Source organism: Orycteropus afer, unplaced genomic scaffold, assembly GCF_000298275.1.
Source record: "Orycteropus afer afer isolate SDZICR_OR568_19922 unplaced genomic scaffold, OryAfe1.0 scaffold00330, whole genome shotgun sequence".
Taxonomy (NCBI): domain Eukaryota; kingdom Metazoa; phylum Chordata; class Mammalia; order Tubulidentata; family Orycteropodidae; genus Orycteropus; species Orycteropus afer.
Genome location: NW_006921917.1, coordinates 3539940 through 3547506, shown reverse-complemented (window position 1 = coordinate 3547506; position 7567 = coordinate 3539940). Strand labels below are relative to the sequence as shown.

Here is a 7567-nt window from a genome sequence, read left to right as displayed (position 1 = left end):
TGGGGCTGGTGCGGGATCGGGCAGTGTTTCGTTCTGCTGTGCATGGGGTCGCTATGAGTCGGAAACGACTCGACGGCACTTAACAACAACAACAACAACATGTATACTCTCATGTATGTATATTCTCACATGTATTATTTTTTTCTTTCTTTAATTGTGATTTGGGTGAAAATCGACAGAACAAATTCCTTTTCCATACTGCAGTTCATACACATTTTGTTTCATGACATTGACTGCAGTTCCCCACAATGTAACAACTCTCTTCCTGCTTCCTCCTTGTCTTATCTCTCCCATGTGTCCTTCCCTCCTATGCACTCCCACCATCCCCCCAAGCTTTCTCCCTGTGCAAACACTGCCCTTCTGTTCTTCCATGATTGGTCTCTACAAGGAGTGTATTATCTGATGTAAATGTTCACCCCATATGCCTATTGTTTGGCTAGAAGCCACAGGAGTGAGTTCAGTTCCAGACCCGAAGGGTAATTAGGGGCCATAGTTGCAGGGGTCTCACCAGGCTCTATCAGACCAACAAATCTGTTTGTTTGTTTTTTTAATTATATGTATTATTTCATTTGTGATTTCTTATATTCTTCATACCTGAGAAAAATTATTATCCTGCTGTCAGAAATAGGATGATAGCCCATTCAAAGAAAGGGAAGGAAGGTTTTCAGTGAGAACAGAGGAGTGAATTTAAGAGATACTGCAATAGAAATACTAGGATACGCTCACTGCATATGGTGTGTGAGTAGAAAATTAGTGATAAGTTGAAGATGACTTAGAGTTACAATAAAAAATGACGATGACACTGACAATAAGACTTTCAGCCAAATAAGAATATGTTGTCTTGATAGGCAGGTAGATATGACAGATATTATTCCCATGCAATGAATAAGGAACTAAGGCTTAGGTAGGCTGCAGGCTGCTTTTGTGAGAACAGAAAGTATGTATCTAGATACAGATATATCTCCAAAGCAAAACCAAATTCACTGCCGTCGAGTCGGATCTGACTCATAGCAACCCCTCCTTGGGTTTCTGAGGCAGTATCACTACAGAAGTAGATTGCCCCATCTTTCTTCCACGGACTGGCTGGTGGGTTTGAACCGCCAGCCTTCTGGTTAGCAGGCAAGTGCCTTAGGCACTATGCTACCAGAGCTCCCAATGAGGCCCATAATCATGAATATTGCCTGTGAGTTCTGAGTAGCCACTGAAGCAAATTATCAAACCTGACAGAAATGTAGAACATGCCAGGGGAAGGACAGCTGGTGTCAGAATTGGTAAAAAGGTTAGAGAGAGGAGGCATGTCTGATTTCTACCTCATAGGAATAAGCTGTGGGCTGATGATGACCTTGATCCTCCTTCCCACTTGTGAAGTTAGATGGGAAGATCCAAAAACCCTACACCATGCAATTTTTACAATAATACATAAAAAAAGACAAAAAATACACTGGGGAAAATATTTACAATAAATATATGCACACAGTCTACTATATAAAGAACACTTACTTATAGGTTGGTAAAAACAAAAATATTGAGATCCCCAAAATACTTTATGAAAATGTAGGTTCAGAGAACTCACTTGGGATAAAGCACAGTCAGAAAACAAATACAGATAATACTATTCAACCTCACCAATAATCAAATAAACACATAGAGAAAAATGTCACCAAAGTACTAAATTATAGTTATTAAATTAAGAAAAATTTTAACATTCCAAACCTCATACCATCTGCCAGGATATATCTCAAATGAATTAAATAGTTAAATGTAAAAAATGAAACCCTGACTTCTCGTAAGATGGCGGAATAGGCAGACAAGCTACATAGACCCTCTTAAACAAAGAAAAGATAAACCAATTGACAGATAATTGAAGATAATCCTGGAGCCCTGAGCTTTGAAAGGAAGTATACAGAAGTGGATTAGGCACCAACTAGTGGAAAAACCCGAATAAAAACAGTGAGTATGGAGATGGACAGAGCTGTGGACTCTCAACTACTCTGATGGGACCAACAGCCTGAATATTTCCAAGTGGTGTTGGGACCTGAGAATTGACCTAAAGATCAGCCCTGGTCACCAAGGGCTGCAGTGATGACTGCGCTGGTGGCCTATGACTAGGAAGGGAAACAGCAAGGAGGGCAACAACTTGAGTTGTGGACTTTCGGCTGTCCGGAGGGCAAAGCCATTTTGATTGTTTACAAATGGTGGCTATTTTGGATATTTAAAGTGACCAAGGGTGCAGCCATTTTGAATGTTTACAAGTGGCGGCCGTTTTGAATAGTTAAAGTGACTGAGGGCGCAGTCACTTTGAATGTTTACAAGAGTGGCCATTTTGGATTTTAAAGTGACAGCATTCTCATTGAGATTGAAGGGACCTCAGAATAGGCTCCATTTGCCAAGGACAGCAGGGACATATTGGAGGCTGACAACAGGAAAGGAGACTGGTGGTGACTGTATAAGTGCTGCCAACTAGCAAATAGAGGAACACAGTACCCTGCTTACTCAGATAACATCCAAATAAAACAAAGAAAATGAAAATCATAGATAAGTCACTCCAACATACAATCACCAATTAAATATAAACACAAAAATGTCACAATGTGTAGGAGACAACAGAGCATCACAGTCCACACAAAGAAGCAAGATAAAGTAAGAGAAAAAAGGGACCAGGATACAGACCCAGAACACATCCCTGAGGAAGAAGCAGCATTGGGACTCCCTGATAAGGAGTACAAAAGAATTATATTTAGGTACTTTCAATGGTTTGAGTGACAGATTAAGGAAAACACTGACAAAATTGAGGAAAGCACAGAGAAAACCCTAGAACAATTTCAAAAGACAATACAAGAACAAAATGACAAAATAAATGAAAAATTAGAAATAATACAAAATCTACACACAGAAATCCAGAAGATTAATACTAAATTTTCAGAAATAGATAACACATTGAATGGGCAAAAGAGTAGAAATGAATCAATGGAAGACAGAATTAGTGAGATTGATGACAAATACCTCAATACCTCTTTGGAAAGGGATTAATCAGAAAAAAGATCAAAACAAAATGAAGAAAGCCTAAGGTTCATGTGCAATACTATCAAAAGGAATAACCTACATGTCATCAGAATTCCAGAACAGGAAGAGACAAATAAAACCACAGAGAAAATTGTCCAAGATTTGTTGGTAGAGAATTTCCCTGGTATGATGAAAGATGAGAATATATCCATTCAAGAAGTCCAATGAACCACAAACAGGATAGACCCCAAAAGAAAATCACTGTGATGGTTGGAGCTGTGTGTCAACTTGGCTGGACCACAATTCTATGTGGTTTAAGCAATTGTGATGTGGGTTGCTCCAATGATGGGATCAGATGTATATGTTCTGAGCAGCCAATTCGTTGAAAGGGAGTTTCCCTAGGAGTGTGGCCTGCTTCCAGTATATCTATGGACATCCTGGGAAAAGAGACACTCTTCTGTGGATCAGGATTCTGCCTACAACTGTCTGTGAGCGAACAATCGAACATTTGGCCTGGAGAGCTTGGATTCATCATTCGTTGGAGTCAACAGCCAGTACACTGCCTGCCAACCTTGAGCTCCTCAGCCCCTGCAGCTGCATGAGTTGGGAAAAGCCTCCAGCTTGATGTTTGATCCAAGAACTTGGGACTTGCCAGCCTCTGTAAGTGTGTGAGCCATTTTCCTAAGATAAATTTCTCTTTCTCTATATATAAGCTTTACTGGTTTAGTTTCTCTAGAGAAACCAATCTAACACAATCACCAAGACATATTATCATCAAACTCACCAAAATAAAAGACAAAGAAAGAATCCTGAAAGTAGCACAGGAAAAATTAAAAGTTATCTACAAGGGGCAACCAATAAAACTAAGCTCAGATTTCTTAGCAGAAACTATGCAGGCAAGAAGACAATGGGATGGTAAATGAAAAAATCAGAAATGAAAAAAATTTCCAGCTAAGAATTATATACCCAGCAAAATTGTCCCTCAAAAATGATGATGAAATTAGGATATTTCCAGCTAAGCAGAAATTAAGGGAATTTGTTAAAACCAGACCAACCTTACAAGAGATGCTAAAGGGAGTCCTTTGGACAGTGAACCAACAACAGCAGACAACAACCTACCATTAACACACATGATGACATAACCCAGAAACCAACCCAGTTATGGAAGTATCCAAAGTAAATAAGCATACAAGACCATAAACAGGGAGCCAGAGACATCAGTTGACAAATGAGGACAATTACAAACCAAAATGAGGGAAAAAACTGTGTAGTTACAGAACTTCTAAGTGGTAGGGAAGTCAAGACAACTGTAAGACAGAACAGACTGTTCTAAACTTGGGAAGAAAATTATAAATCACAGGGTAACCTCAAAGAAAAATCATAAACCTTCACATCAAAATAAAAGAGAGGACCAGCACAAATATTTAGCAAATACTAACACAACAGCAACAAAGGAAGTGATAACACAATTCATAAACAAAATGAGCTCAGCACAGAAAATAATACAGAACAAAGAAATCAGCAACACCATGAAAAAGCACATAACAAAATGACAGCAACCAATTCATACATGTAGATAATTACACTGAATGTCAATGGATTAAATGCACCACTCAAGAGATGGAGAGTTGCAGACTGGCTAAGAAAACATAACCCATCAATATGCTGTCTACAAGAAATACATCTTAGAGAGAAAGACAAAAATAGACTAAATTAAAGGTTGGAAAAAGATGTATCAAGCAAATGGCAATCATAAAAGAGCAGGAAGGGGAGTATTAATTTTTGATAAAATTGATTTTAAGACAAAAACCACCATAAGGTACAAGGAAGGACATTATATAATGGTTAAAGGATTTATTGAACAAGAGGACATAACAATAACAAATATCTATGCACCCAATGAAAGAGCTCCAAAATACATAAACCAGACTCTAACAGAACTGAAAGGACAAATAGATGATTCCATAGTCATAGGAGGAGACTTTAATACACCACTTTCAACTACAGATAGAACAAATGGAAAGAAACTCAACAAAGACACAGAAGAACTAAACAATACGATCCCAACTTGGCCTTATAGACATCTACAGGGCACTTCACCCAACAACAGCACAATATACATTCTTTTCCAGTGCACATGGAACATTCTCCAGGATAGACCATATGTTAGGCCACAAAGCAAGCCTCAATAAATTTAAAAATGTTGAAATATTGCAAAGCATATTCTCAGATCACAATGCTATAAAACTAGAAATCAACAATAGGAAGATGAATGGAAAAACAGCAAACACATGGAAAATGAATAATACCCTCCTTGAAAAGGATTGGGTTATAAAAGACATAAAAATGAAATTAAAAAAATTCCTTGAATCAAACGAGAATGAAAACATAACATACCAAAATCTTTGGGACACAGCAAAAACAGCCCCTACCCCCACCAGTACCTGCAAATGGACAACAGGCCAGCAGTCAAAATGAAGGCTTGACTATCAACCTGAAGAACGTTAGAAAATTGAATGGTAGGAAATTGGGAAATATGGGAAGGCAGGAGAGGTCTTCATTCATAAGGATAAAGGCTATGGCTTTATCTGCTTGGCAACACAAACTCTAGCGGAGATTGCCAAAGTGGAGCTGGACAATATGTCCCTCTGTGGAAAGCAGCTTACAGTCTGAAACCTTCCTCAGTATGTGTCTAATGAACTACTGGAGGAGGTCTTTTCTGTGTTTGGCCAAGTAGAGAGGGCAGTAGTCATTGTGGATGATCAAGGAAGGCCCTCTGGAAAAGGCATCGTTGAATTCTCAGGGAAGCCAGTTGCTCGGAAAGCTCTGGACAGATGGAGTGAAGGTTCCTTCCTGCTAACCACATTTCCTCAGCCCGTGACTGTGGAGCCCACGGACCAGTTAGATGATGAAGAGGGACTTCCAGAGAAGCTGGTTATGAGTAACCAGCAGTTTCACAAGGAGCGAGAGCAGCTACCCAGATTGGCTCCTTTGAGTATGAGTATGCCATGCGCTAGAAGGCACTTATTGAGATGAAGAAGCAGCAGCAGGACCAAGTGGACCGCAACATCAAAGAAGCTTGAGAGAAGCTGGAGACGGAGATGGAGGCTGCTTGCCATGAGCACCAGGTCATGCTAATGAGGCAGGATTTGATGAGGTACCAAGAAGAACTTTGATGGACAGAAGAACTGTACAACCAAGAGATAAAAAAAGTGAACAACTGGAACTCAGGAAGGAAGAAGGGCGCAGGCTCCCTGAGGAAGAGATGTGGTGGCAAAAAGAAGAAATGTTGCAACAACAGCAGGAAGGATTTAAGGGAATCTTCCCGGATGTGAGAGAGCAGGAGATACACATGCATGGGCCAGATGGCTATGGGAGGTGCTATGGGCATAAACAACAGAGGTGCCATGCCTCCTGCTCCTGTGCCAACTGGTACCCCAGCTCCTCCAGGACCTGCCACTGATGCCAGGTGGAAGCTTAGGATTGACCCCACCAACAACTGAGCATTTTGGCCAGCCTGCTACAATGGAAGGAATTGGGGCAATTGGTGGAACCACTCCTGCATCCAATTATGCAGCTCTGGAGCTGAATTTGTTCCTAGCAAATGTTGCAGATACTAATAAATTTGCTGGCTAGTTTCCCAAAACCCATAAAAGAAGGACCCTTTTTGGACTAGCCAGAATTCTAGTCTGGAAGATCATTAGAGATTCTTCCCAATAAGTTTGGTCTTCCCTGCCTGGGCTACTCCAGGGAGTATGCTGGAGGGCAGAGGGCAAGGGAGAGGTGGTATTTAACAAATCGATTCTGTGGGGTATATTGAACAGATCAGTGCCATATGGTGCATTCCTGAAGTCTCAAATACACTGAATGCTGAGGGCCTGGGGGGAACCATGGCAAAATGGACCTAATTTAGAGCCCTATTAATCTTGATCATTCCATCTTTGTCCATCCTGTTTTATTTGCTTTCTCATCCTTACAACTTCTAACCCCAGAGACACTGCCACATATATCACAAAAACCAAACATCCCCCCAATGACCTCAGCCCTATTACTCTGTTCACTTCCAAGTTAGAAGTCAGGCAATGTCCACAAAGGTCACAGGCAACATACATATGGTTCTGCTATATCCCATATATTATTGCCCCTTCATGTTCTAAAGAAGACATTTTCTCATAGGTTTTCATTTTAGTATATCTTTAAAAAAAAAATCTTGTATTAATTTGCCTCCATCTTTTTCCTGAATTAGGACAACCCAGAAATGGCCCTTTTGTGTCTATGATGTTGCTATTCACAGCTTTTCTTGATAGGCCTAGTACAGTCTTAGGAACAGGGTTGCTGTATATTGAAGTTCTGGCAGTAGCTCTTAGACTTGCCTGTCTTGGGTAGTTATACTGTGTGTTTTTATTGGTGTACTATGTTTGATTTGTCCCTGACACATTAAATTTGGAGTTTCCTGACAAATGGAGCAGTAATGCAGCATCAACTTATTAAAATACATTTTAAACCTTTAAAATAATAATAAATAAATATTAAATTTTTACGTGGTTCAAAAGACTTCTCCAAA

The 7567-nt window shown here is 39.9% G+C and overlaps 1 pseudogene; it reads left to right on the top strand.

The window, feature by feature from the left end:
* The window catches only part of LOC122149500, a 38911-nt pseudogene extending 32288 nt beyond the window's left edge, over positions 1-6623 (top strand).
* The last annotated feature ends 944 nt before the right edge of the window (positions 6624-7567 follow it).